This window comes from Pteronotus mesoamericanus, unplaced genomic scaffold (genome assembly GCF_021234165.1).
Source record: "Pteronotus mesoamericanus isolate MK-2021 breed Mesoamerican mustached bat unplaced genomic scaffold, CSHL_Meso_final scaffold_507, whole genome shotgun sequence".
NCBI lineage: Eukaryota > Metazoa > Chordata > Mammalia > Chiroptera > Mormoopidae > Pteronotus > Pteronotus mesoamericanus.
The window spans coordinates 8,250,479-8,262,862 of NW_026555319.1; the positions used below are offsets into that span (position 1 = coordinate 8,250,479).

A 12,384-nucleotide genomic window follows, 5' to 3' on the forward strand; every position below is an offset into this window, starting at 1 on the left:
GGGCCTTGCCCCCTCAACACCCCCAGCTGCCCGGGCTGGACGCTCTCATCAGCGCTAAGCATTTGGTACCCGGGAAGGGAGGAGAGAAGACTTGATGGGTGGGGATGAGAGGGCTGGAGATTAGCAGGATGAGCACTGGGGAGCCTAGTCTGAGACGCATCCCTCCCCATGCCCGCTCTTCACTCACCCTCTTGTTGAGGGCCTTGGCTTTTGCATAATGTAAGTACTTATTTAATGCGCGTGCTGGCTGGAGAGCTCTTCATTTGTCTTTCTGTCCTTCATATGCCACCGTGCTTCCGCCTCTTGTCTGTCTAGGTTGAGGCGCTGGGAGAGGAGAGCGCTCCCAGCAGCTCCCGCTCGACCCCAGCCCTGGCCAAGGGCAGAGAGAGGCTGGGGCGGGGACCGGGGAGAGCGCCATACGACAGGATTCTGGAACCAGACCCGATGCCAACTTGGAGTCTGTTTTTTCCTCCAATAAAAGGAACTTTTCACTTTTTTTTTTAAAACACGCTTTATTTTTATTTTTTAATTTAAAGAGACTGGTTCCTCTCCATCTGACTAGAGACATCACAGTGCAAAAGAGAAGCTGAGTCCTGCACACACCCGTGTGCGCGCACAGGCGAGCGCGCGAATGCGCGAACGCAACCACACACACACACACATGCACACACGCGCACACACACACACACATTGACACACACAGTCCTCTTGAGGTTTTCCCCTTGTATCTACTCCGGTTACAACTAGAAGCAGCCCCTCCCCCATCTCGCCTTTCCCCTTCCTCCCCTCAATCTTGGGAGGAGCATTCTCGGTGCCTTCCCGAGTCCCCGAGGGGGACCTCCTAGGTTAGAATGGGGTGGGGGGAGGGTCATATAACGAAAACCAGAGAGAACAAATTAGATAATCAAAAGAATTATAGTAATTGCTTTCACTTTCCCGAGCCTGCTCTGCGGAGTCTCCTCCGCCCCTTGCTCGGCTTTCTGTCTTTCGGGAACACTCGGTCTTTCCGACCCCGCCCCTCCCCCCGGCGACTCCTCTCCTCTCCCCTCGCTCCCGCGTTCCCTCTCTCCCTCCGTTTGCTGGTGTGCTGGAACGTTCAGCGGAATATGATGAATGATCACCTGTCACGGCTTGTTTATTATAATGCAGGCAATCAATTACACATCCCCAACGCTGGCCGGCCTGCAGGAAATTTATATGCTCAGCACAAACCAATGTGAAAATGGAATCTCATTTGCCAAATGTCTTTCTCCCCGTACAGCACGATGATTACAGTCTGTGTTTGTTTCAACAGTCGTGTACAACTGACAGTGCCATCATTTACTGCCTGGCTCGGGTCACGTTACTCTAAGACTTTATTTATTGGGTTACGATGGCCAGCACAGGAAAAGGACAAAAGTGTCTGTCAGGGATGCCACCTTATTAAAAAGTGGGCGGGCTGGGCCCAGTTCCTGGGCAGCGCTGCAGCCTTAGCCCAGACCCCTGCCTCCCCAGGCCACCACCCCCAGCGTCCTGCAGGCAGGACTCCAAGGTCCCCGCCCCACTCCCCACCCCCAGAGGCAGCTCTGGGCATCGGAAGCTCCACAGGTCCCGGAATCAGGACAGAGTTCCAGCTCTGGCTCTGCTACTGTCCAGCTGTGTGTGGCCAAGGATTCAACCTCCTCGCCTTGAAAACCAGAGTCTTAATACCCGCCTCGCAGGGTTACTGCGATGCCTGCCGTAGCAGAGATACTGAAGAAGGCTAGATCTGGGGACCTCAGGTCACACACCCTGGCCAGACTGAGGCCCGCATCGGCAGAGGCAGAGGAAAGGGGCTCCCTTGGAAGAGACGTGAGTTGGAATTCACACCCTGGGTTAAAACTTCCTCAGTCTCCACCCTCGGAGACTTGGCTGTCTCAGGGTCCTCTGTTTCCCTTCTGGGTGGAATTCTGCATTTTCCCTTCCTTTATACTCACACACAGTGTGGCTTTGGGAAAATAAAATGGCCACTTCACTCTGATTCCATGTCTGTCATTGTAAAAAAAAAAAAGAAAGAAAAGAAAAGAAAAGAAAAGAAAAGAAAAGAAAAAAGAAAAAAAATAGCCTGAGGATCCAGGACCCAGAGTGCCCGTGGGTGTCAAAAGTGCCAGGAAAGTGCCGCTGTCACCACTCTCCGACCTCTTTCTGTCAGGAGTTCTGGCCGGTCCTCAGGGTTGTTTTGCACAAGGTGTGCTGGCCCAACTTTGTAGCCCCCACAGCACCTGGTATAAAGTGAGAAGTCAGTAAATGAGGGGCCGACAGATTCTCATATGTATATCACCTTGACTTGTTGTCTGTTCTGTATTTCCTTATTATTTGATATAGGTGTTTATTTAATGGCTGTCTGCCCCGCCGGGATGGAAACCCTAGGTGGAAAGGAACCAGGTTGATTTTGGTCACCTCTGTATCCCTAGCACATAGCCTCTACTTGGCACAGCTTAAAGAAATCGGTAAATATTTGTGGCTTTGGTGGATGGATGAATGAATGAATGGCTACATGAATAAGTGCAACATCAGAGCCATCTCTGCCACGCAGAGGGTGGGTCCTAGGGAAGGGGTGTGTACAGGTATCTTCACTATTCCTTCCCTTCACAGGATCCGGCTATTTCACATGGGCCCCGCCTTGTCCTAGTGCCTAGGGACTCAACAGTACCAGCTGGTGACAGATCTCAGACGAGTCCACCTGGCTACTCCTACTCACCCCTCAGACCTGCATCCCTCGAATAAACTTCCAGTGACTCTTGTATCCCAAGTTGCCTTGAAATCTCTATGCCTCCCTAAATCACGGGCTACTTATAGACAGGCAGCTACACCCTATTCATATCGGGGTCCCCCAAATGCCCAGCCCAAGGCATGCCGAAAGCAGATGTTTTCAATCAATCAATAAAGATGATCTTCTCTAAACACAGATAAATAGAAAACAACTTACAAGTTCATTAAAATATGCTTGGCCAGAAAACTAATGATTTGAGTTTATATTTTAAAAAACAAAAATTTAACAGCTGCCTCGTATATTTCGGTCAGGGGCTTTGAATCTGTGGGAGGGGTCTCTTGCTAGAAATATAATTATTAGTCACCACGGTTACACTAACAACTAGGGGGACGGCCCGGAGCCGCTCTGCCCCAGCAGGGTGGGCTGGGTAGAGCAGGTATTCCCTCCGCTGACTTGCTTCACTAGCTGACTAACAGACCTTATTCCCTGGCCGAGCGGATCATATCCTGCCAACTCCAGCTTCCCAACGTGGAGAGGAAGTGAGAGCGAGCGTTGTGGGATCCTGGGGGAAAAGCAGCCTGTGTTTGCTGCTGCTTTGACAGTTGAGGCTCCAAGAGGGGCTGGCAAACAATGGGAAATGAAACATTCAAGTGGTTGCAAAAAATTCCGTGGGAAATCCCCCCGGTGGTATTTCTGTGCAAGGGCTGTGACAAGGGGAGCTCAGGGCTTTCGATTTCAAGGGCTCCTGGGCAGACCACAATGGGGTCCTACGAGGCAGTCTCCAGGGCTCCCCTGGGCCACAGAAGACCAGGCTATCTGTCCAGGGGAGATGTGGCCATGCACATAAAGTTGAACTACAGCGGTCTGCTGGGAGTTCGTCCATAGTTGTAAAGCCTGGACCTCCGAACACTCTGCTCTAAGACAAATCCCTCTCAACTGCTCCCCCACATTCTCCCTGGCCTCGAGAGCCAGGGGACGTACATGACTGAGGGAGTTTCCTCGGGCTCAGACCCACCTGCAGAAGTGTGGAAACCAGGGCCCCCTGCCAACATCTCCTCCCACCTAAATGAAAAATCCCAAGTCAAGGCCTGACTGCGCTCCCCATGGCATCTTCCCGTTACCACGTGGCCTCTTCCTGCCTCCCCGCTCCCATTTGCAATGAGCACTTACGTATTTGTCTGCTGCACCCCCACCCTCATTTAGAGAATAAAGTGGCCTGATAGTAACCAACCCTTGTTTTGCTTTCCTGAGAACTAATAAATATTCAAAATACTTTACCACTCTCGCTAATGTCTTGCTACTGCCGCTGTGATAGAATGTATGTGTTTATAGATCCACTTAAAGGTAAGGTTTATAGATTTTTAGAGACACTTAGCAGATGAGAAAACTGAAACTAAAGGGGTGAGATAACTTGTTCTTGTGTATTAGTCATAGGGTTTCCGTTGCAAAGTGACAGACTCCTAACTTAAGGGGACTGGAGTCAGAATAAAAACGCACTGGACTATTTGACTGAGAAGCAAGGGCTGTATGAGCTTCAGGCACGGCTGCGTCTAGGCTCTCAGTTAGGTTTTCAGGAATCCGCCTCTCCCCATCTCCTTGGCTATGTTTTTCCCTGCACTGGTTTCATTTCGGGATTGACTCTCTCCACCTGTTGTACGTCATCCCAGAGTCAAACCCAGGCTTTTTCCTGGTTACTTCCGTGAAGTCCCAGGGTTAGGTCTGTTGGTCTCTGAGAGATTCAGCTGCCCGTTGCCAAACCAATGACCATGGCAAGGGGGATGGAATGATCTGCTGGTCCAGGTCCCGGTCACATGCTCCCCTCCAAAGCTTAGCCAAACCACATGAACCAAGTGAGACTGAGTGGTTCCCCAAAGAATATCGGGGAGCTCTTACCAGCAGGAGGAATGGATGCTGGGCGGGCAGAAAACCCTGATGTCCTACACTCCCAAGTCACACAGCTGGTGCAGGACACGCAGGCCTGCACACAGATTTGCCACCTACCTGCTCCGTGCAGCTGGAGGCCACCTCTGGGCCCCCCTCATGCTCCGTTCTGCCCTGGGACTCCAGCCCTATGCCTGCCCCATGAATTCATTCTAGCCAACAGTTTTCAAAATGTGCATCTTAGGAGCTGCTGGAGGGAGGAGGACAGCAGAGGTGAGCAAGGAGGAAGGTGACAGAACCTCAGTGGCTGTTAGGAATCCCCCTGCCCCTATTTCAACCATGCAGCAATTCTTGTATCTGTTTTTATATTCACTTCCTTTATACACTTTTATTTCAAACAAACAGCTCCATTGTCCTCTCACCCACTTATAAATGAGGAACAATAGCTCCAAGGGATGCAGGAACCTGACCAAGGCCACACAGGCAGCAGCGTAGTGCAGAGCGAGTCTGAGGAATCGTGTCCTGCAGGCCCACGTCCTGCCCTTCCCACGTGCCGCCTTGTGGGCGGGTCGGAGGCCTGTGGTCAGGGACCACCACATGCAGACCCAGCTACATCCCTGGTTTACCAGCCAGGGACGCAGATCTGAACACTAATGGAGCGGCCTCCCAGAGCAGAAAGAAAGAGGAAACGCTTTTGCAGCTTTTTTCGAGTCTTGGGGTTCCCTGCACCAGGCAGGCAGCTGCTGGGGACACTCTGTAGGCAGTAGGATCCTGCCAGGATGGAGAAAAACATCGAGATTCCTGCTACTCCCCGCTTGCTTGTACCCGGGGCTTACATCACCATTCCAGAACTTACATGAGTCAGCCATGTGCTTCTGTTTAGGATGTTTACAAACAACCGTTCTGCTCTGCCCTCCCGGGTCTGCAAAGCTGCACCAGCCCCGCCACATCTTTCAAACACACCCTTCTGCAGTGCTGGTCACGCCATTCATCACAGCTAACCTTCCTGAGTGTTTACATGTTCCTGGAACTGCGTGTAAGCGCTCGATAGATTCCATTTCACTGACCCCACCCAGTAACCCCACTCAGCAGGTACCATTCTTACCCTCCTTTTACAGGTGAGAAGGCAAAGGTGCAGAGAGATGAGTCAGTTTCTCTGAGGTTCTGAGCCAGGCTCAGGCTCAGGCAGTCAGAGTCAAGAGAATGGGCTCTGAGTTCTGTTGTGACACTAGACACATGGTGAGTGCTTTGGACGAGAAAGATGTAGATTGTTCTGCATCTGCACACAGACAGAAAGTTCTCTGCTTCCTTAGGCCCTTCCTTCCACTGCTCAGGGGCTTCCAGCTGAGCCTGAGGATCACTGTGTTTCCCTTTTTACTTCTCTTGCCCAGTGTCTTCAGCAAACACACACAGGGGATTCCAGCGATACAACTATTATATTACACAGTGGCATGGCTCACAAGGTGCCAGCAAACACAGGTAAGTCAGGTAAAGAAAGGCACACGGTCTCATGACTTAGGCTACCTTGCAGGAGCTTATTGAATTAGTGTGATTCTTAACATCTTCAAGCTGGATCTCCTCCAGGCCGGCCAGCTGGTGCACTCAGTACGACTCAGCTCGCCTTAACTCAATTAACCAAGCCGGGCCGAGCTGAGCTCAACAAGTATTTCTTAAGCACTGAGCTGGCTGCAGGGGGGAAAAACAAAGAAGGGCCAGACGCAGGTGCTGCCAGACTGGGCCCTGGAGGAGATGCCTTGCGCTCTTAGTGGAGAACACGGTGCCATAAGTTCTGAAAGCCGCCTTCACAATTTCCCCCATATCCGCACTCCCCCTGCACAACAGCTGACGTCATATTTTTCTTTAATTTTTCTTGAAGTAAATTAATTTCCTTTTGAAAACTGAAGTTTTTATTAGTGGGGCGAAATTCACATAACATAAAATCAACCATTTTAATGGGACTAATTCGATGGCATTAAGTACGTTCACAGGGTTGGAGAGCCACCCGCTCTGTCTAGTTCCAAAACGTGTACATCAGTCCAGTACAAAACTCCACACCCATCACGAAGTTTCTCCCCGTTCCCACCTTCCCTTAGCCCCACTTCTGCATTCATGGATTTGCCCGTTCAGGACATTCTATGTACATGGTACTCTGCAATACGTGGTCTTTTGTGTCCGGCTTCTTTCACTTAGCATAATATTTTAAAGCTTCATGCACAATGTAACATGCATGAATAATTATGGCTGAATAATGGCATTTTATGATTATACCACATTTTGTTTATTCATTCATCCTTTGATAGGCATTTCAGCTATTTCTACCTGTTAGATATTGTAAATAGTGCAGCTAAATAAGCGTACTTTAATTAATGAAGATATAATTGACATCTAACAGTGTGAAAATATGAAACATTTCATGAATTTGCATGTCATCCTTGCTCAGGGGCCATTTAATCTTCTCCGTTTTGTTCCAATTTTCATATATGTACTGCCAGAACAAACACTAAATAAATTGATTTTAAACAAAAAATTAATATCGTTATTGGAAATAGGAAGCCTATATTTTTCTAACAGATAATAAAATAGATACTTAACTATTAGGAGTAAAAATTTCACCTGCATAGCACATAGAATCACCCTGCATACTATCAGACGCAGCAGTAAAAAGCTCAGGGCTGGATGTGGCTGGCCTTGCATTTGAATCCTGCCTTTGCCATCGGTGTAACTCTGGGCAAATGTCCTGTCCTTCCCCAGCTTCAGTCTCCTCATTTATTAAATGCTAATACTTAGAATGGCTTCCTCCTGTAGCTGCATGAGAAGTAAAATCAGGCAGATAGTAAATGCTCAATACGTGAGAGCTGGTGGGCAGGCACCCAAGTCATAAACACAGTAGCAGTCGCAGTGCTGGTAGCTAACAAAGCGAGGATTTGCTGTGTGGCAGGAACAGGGCGAAGCGACATGGGTGCGTTATCCCATGTAATCCACATAATGCTCTACGAGACAAATTATTACCCCCACTTTGCAACTGAGAAAACAGGCAGAGAGGTGGAGCCAGTAGGGGAAGGTCACATAGCAAAGACTGGAGCTCTGAGAAAGTTAAATGACCATCTGAGAAGTAACCAAGAGTCCCCTAGTGTGTCAGGGCTGTCCCCAGGTAGCGACGGTTCATTGCACAATGGCTGCCGGGGCCCTTGAGGTCCAGAGCCAGCCTGGCTGCGCCCCTGGCCTGGAGGCTCGGTCCTTGCTGGAGCCCTCCTGGCAGAGTCCCGTCCCCTGTCAAGCGGCTCTTTCTCAGGTCTGCCAAGACGGGGCTCCCCAAGGGACTGCTCTTGGCCTTCACAGTTATGCTGGTTGGCTTAACTCTTGCGGGTAGTGGGCTTCGCGGGCCTTCCCTGTGCCCTACTGTCCCCCAGTGTCCCTAAAACTGCCCCTTTCCCTCCATCCCTTTCCATGCTGCATCTGAGCTTTCAAGACCGTCTCACAGCCTCTAATTATCCACCTCCATTGCAAAAATTAGCGCTTCTCTAGTTTGCATGCATCCATTATACCTTCATCAACAGGGTGTGGATGATTCACAGTTTCAGTCCGCATGGGGAACCCTGTTCGCCCAAGGATGACACTAGCATCAGGGTGGTCTTGGTTTTCTGGGCTGCCATAACAAATCGACACAAACTGGGGCGGGGGGGGGGGGGGCGGTGGCGGCGGGCGGTGGCAGCGGCGGCGGCACTTAAAACAACAGGAATTTATCCTCGCACAGATCTGGAGGCCAGAAGTCCAAAATCAAGACATCGGCAAGGCCACTCCCCTCTGAAGTTCCCGGGGAGGATCTCCCTCACCTCCTCCAGCTTCTGGTGGCCCCAGGTGTTCCTTGGCTCGTGGCTGCACTGCTTGCACCTCTGGCCCTGTCCTCTCATGGCCTTCTCCGCGGGTGCTCCTACGTGGCCTTGACCATCTCCTATGAGGACACTTACATTGGATTTAAGAACCACCCTAATCCAGTACAATCATCTCAATCCTTATATTAATTACCTCTGCAAAGACCCTATGCTTTCCTATGTCATATTCTGAGACTCCAAGTAGACATAAATATTTGGTAGATACTACATAAGCCACCACAGAGACCTTCAAATAGAAGGGGTGCTTGATATTCCTTGGAACAGGTTTATTGTGTATTTGAGCCCAGTGGGTGCAAACACAGAAGGGCTTAATTTTCCTCCAAACTCCGAAAGTGATCAGCCAAATTCTTACAAAGCTCCCTTTCCTAGCCCTTCGTGGCACCATGGGCAGATGCTGTCACTTCCTGGCCAGTTTCTAGTCCCATCCAGGTCAGGACAGTTTAAAAGCCTCTGTCGTGTTCTCCTCCATCTTCCCCAAGTCCTCTCTGTCCTGGGGCCTGAGAAACCTGGCCTGGGCCCCTGCAGCCCTGCCCCACCCTGTGCTTCTGGTCCCCACAGTGCACCTAGTACGATGACTCCTGGGCACCCACATTCAGCCAGTGCTGCCTTATACCAAGTTACCCAGGTGTCTTGCTTTAGACTTAGCTGGTGAGTGGATGTACGTCCATGAGTGGATGGTGGTCAACCGGAGTCAGCCCAAGAAACCGTCTTTCCCCAGAACACCCCACCACCCTGGTGTTCCGCAGAGCACACTTTGAGAAATGCCACACAACATAAAATACCGCAAAATAGAAAGGGTATCCACAACTATTCTGTACGCACTGCCATAGAAGATGACTTTTTGAGTAAATACACCAACTCTGGAACAATTTTGTGATTTATTCAGAAAATTGGCTTCTGGACCACTGTGGACAGGATCCAAGTTGGCTGGGAGGCTGCGGTCCCTCGGCAGAGCCACACGGACACTTAAACGGGCCAAATGTTCTTCTGAGAGAGGATCAGAGACTCAAAGTGCTCCGATTTCCACAAGCCCCGCTTCAGCAGCCAAGAGGGCGTAACTCTCACACTGAAAGACGAGCACTTTCAAGGAAAATTTACACTGTGGTGTAGTCTGGTAATGTATGCAGTGCTGGTATGTACATTCAATGACAGGGACTCCAAGACTAATAATAATAGTAATAATATTAATATTAATAATAATAAGGGAAAAGAATAAATAAATGCAAGCGCCAGGCATGGTTTCACTTGCCGTTTCTCCAGGCGAGACTCGGGGGCCATTTAGTAGTCTCAGCCCTGAGCACCTGTCAGCCCCGAGCATGGGCCCACTGCTTAAACAGCTGCTGTTTTTGTATGATATGGCCTCCAAAAGTTGGCCCACGTCTTCATCGGCTGCCCCGCTGGACAGTGACAACCTCCAGCACCGGAGAAGCCCTAGCTGCACTACACCGACTGGGAGAAAGCATGGCAGCCTTCAGTGTGGTCTTCCCGAGAGTTTTTAAAGGCAATTTCTGCCCATGGTCTGTGTCTTCCTCAGGAGTCCTAACCATAGGGCTACACAACCACATCAGACGTGATCCCCCCACCCCCCGCCCTGTTCCTGCGGGTCTCAAATCTGAACAGAACGTGATTTTGCCCATAGTGTAGGACTAAGCCTACCCTTGGGCTCTGTAGGGGCCGTGAAGATGAAAGGTCTGAAGAAAGGCAGCATCACTCCATGTCCCCCATTTCCCACTCCCTTCCCACCTCCCCCCACCGCAAAGCATAGTGGGACAGTTTCAGTCTGACGTGCTAAGTAAATGGCGTGGCTCTTTAATTCTCACTAGTCCACCCAAAATCAGTTCCTCCACTTAGCCAACAGCCCCCTGACGGTCAGAGAGGGCAGGGACTCAAGGTTAAGCCCAGTGGGAAAGGCAGAGTTGGTGCGCTCTCTCTCTCTCTCTCTCCCTACTTTGTCCCCTGCGTGGAAACGCCTCCGTCCACAGGATGATGTCCAAACCCAAGGACCAGCTCGCTTCATTCATTCATCTGCAAGCTGCCCAGCACTGAGCACAGATTAGGGTAGATAAGCCAGAGCTCAATGAGTGACTGTCAAACGAGGGGGAAAGGAACCCGTATGAAATGTAGGTACCACGTGTGCAAGTCTCAACATAGTGTTGTGTCCAAAAAAAAAAAAAAAAAATTTAACTGGAGAGAAATGCAAATCGTTGCCAAATTTCTCAGGAAACACCCCTCCCTACCACACCAAAAAATCCTTTTTATAATGGGAAAACAGAAACAGACTCATAGATACAGAGAACCGATGGCTGCCAGAGCGGGGAGAGGGGTGGGTGATAGAGGTGAAGGGGTTGAGGAGGACAGATTGGTAGTTACAGAACAGTGACAGGGTGTAAAGTCCAGCACAGGGACTATGTTCAATAATATTGTAATAACTGTGTAGGGTGCCAGGTGGGTACTTGAAATAGCAGTGCAGGGGTACGCTTTGTAAAGCATACGAGAGTCTAACCACTCCGCTGTACACCTGACACCAATACAAAATAATATCGAATGTAAACTGTAATTGAAAAATAATATACATCGAGATAGGTATAATGAAAAGGAAATCCTTTGAACTTTCATCCCACCTCCATGGCTGGCGCCCCAGTCTCTCAGATCCCCCCCCCCCCCCCCACCGGACTCTCCTTCAGATCTAGCTTCGCTCATCCCCTCCGGTCTCCCCTTCCGAATAAGCTCCCGCCGCTTCCTCCAAGCACAGGGTAGCTGGTTGGGAGCTTGAGTTCTGGGCTTCAACCTGCTAGGTTCAGGTTTAGCTCTGCCACTCCAAGTTGAGCAGAACCCTGGCAGGTGTAAGTGCTCAGGAAACGAGACCTATGTAAATCCACTGGTTTCTCCTGTTTTGTTTTGGTTTTTTTTTTTTCCTTCTTTGGCCCATTTTTCCATTGATGCAATGAGAAACCTACACTGGTTTCCCAGGATTGCTAAAACAAATTGCCACAAACTTGGTGGCTTAAAACAACAGGATTGTGCTCTCCCTCAGTTTTGAGGGCCAGAGGTCCATAATCAAGGGGCCAGGAGGGCTGTGCGCTCTGCAGAGGCTCTCGGGGAGACGGTTCCTTGCCTCTTCCAGCTCCTCGTGGCTGTGAGCATTCCCGGGCTGGTGGCTGCACAACTCTAATCCCTGCCTGTCTTCACATGGTCTCCCCGTGTGTCTCATAAGAACAATTATTACTGGATTTCGGGCCCACCCCCATAATCGAGGCTGATCTCATTTTAAGACACTTAATTATATCTGCAAAGACCTTTTTTTTCTAAATAAGTCACATTTACAGGTTCCGGGGTGGGGAGCAGGGGAGTATACCTTTTGCGGGGGGGGGGGGTACCATTCAATCCACTGCAAAATGATACTGGGTCACTCCTTTTGTCGGTGGAGGGTGGAGAGTGGGCCTATAATTCTTTTTTTTTCTTTTATCTTTGTCATCATGAATCAATCAAGGCAGCAGCCAGCACCAGGTACTTGGGAGCACAGAAGGGAAGAGAGGCAGATGGCAGAAAGGGACTGTCAAGTTCCCCTTTTCACTGACATTCATCAGCTCCTTACATGATGCAAGTCTGCAGCCACAGAATACCTAACTGCCAGAGAACTACTGCATCCTGGGGGTGGGATGGGGTGCAAAAAGCAGTGGGTTTCAGCCACAGAGGCCGACCCTCAGGCAGACACATCCCGGGACAGAGCAGCTCGGCTTTCCCACTGAGGCGGTCAGCTGTGTGCATTGCTGGCTGGGGGTGGTTCGGGTTAGTTATTTATTGATATCCTGTGTTGCGATTCCTGCCTCGGCTTCACTGAAGGGATCAGGGAGGCAGTGACTTCTCTCGACTCAAATT

The 12,384-nt window shown here is 50.1% G+C and overlaps 1 non-coding gene across 1 annotated transcript; it reads right to left on the reverse strand.

Moving 5' to 3' along the window:
• Positions 1-7,007: 7,007 nt before the first annotated feature.
• Positions 7,008-7,113, reverse strand: LOC129087519 (U6 spliceosomal RNA). The gene has a single exon (XR_008530906.1). It is a non-coding gene; the product is annotated as a U6 spliceosomal RNA (small nuclear RNA).
• Between the last annotated feature and the right edge of the window lie 5,271 nt (positions 7,114-12,384).